This window comes from Mus caroli, chromosome 13 (genome assembly GCF_900094665.2).
Source record: "Mus caroli chromosome 13, CAROLI_EIJ_v1.1, whole genome shotgun sequence".
Classification (NCBI taxonomy): Eukaryota; Metazoa; Chordata; class Mammalia; order Rodentia; family Muridae; genus Mus; species Mus caroli.
The window spans coordinates 10674333-10674653 of NC_034582.1; positions in this window are offsets into that span (position 1 = coordinate 10674333).

Here is a 321-nt window from a genome sequence, read left to right on the forward strand (position 1 = left end):
CTGGAACTCACTTTGTAGACCAGGCTGGCCTCGAACTCAGAAATCCGCCTGCCTCTGCCTCCCAAGTGCTGGGATTAAAGGCGTGCGCCACCACCGCCCGGCTATAGCAGCTTTTCTGACTTCAATCTGAAAACCCATGAGCTATCCAGAGAGCTTTTAGAGTTTTTTCTAGCATGAGTGAGCTATCTCTAGCAGGAAGTTATCTTGAGCAGACTACAGAGCCAAGGGCTATCTACAGACAGCTGTCTAGGGAGCCATCCTGAGCAGAACACAGGCCATCAGCGTGTACCATACAATTTGATTTAGAGTTGTTTCACTGCT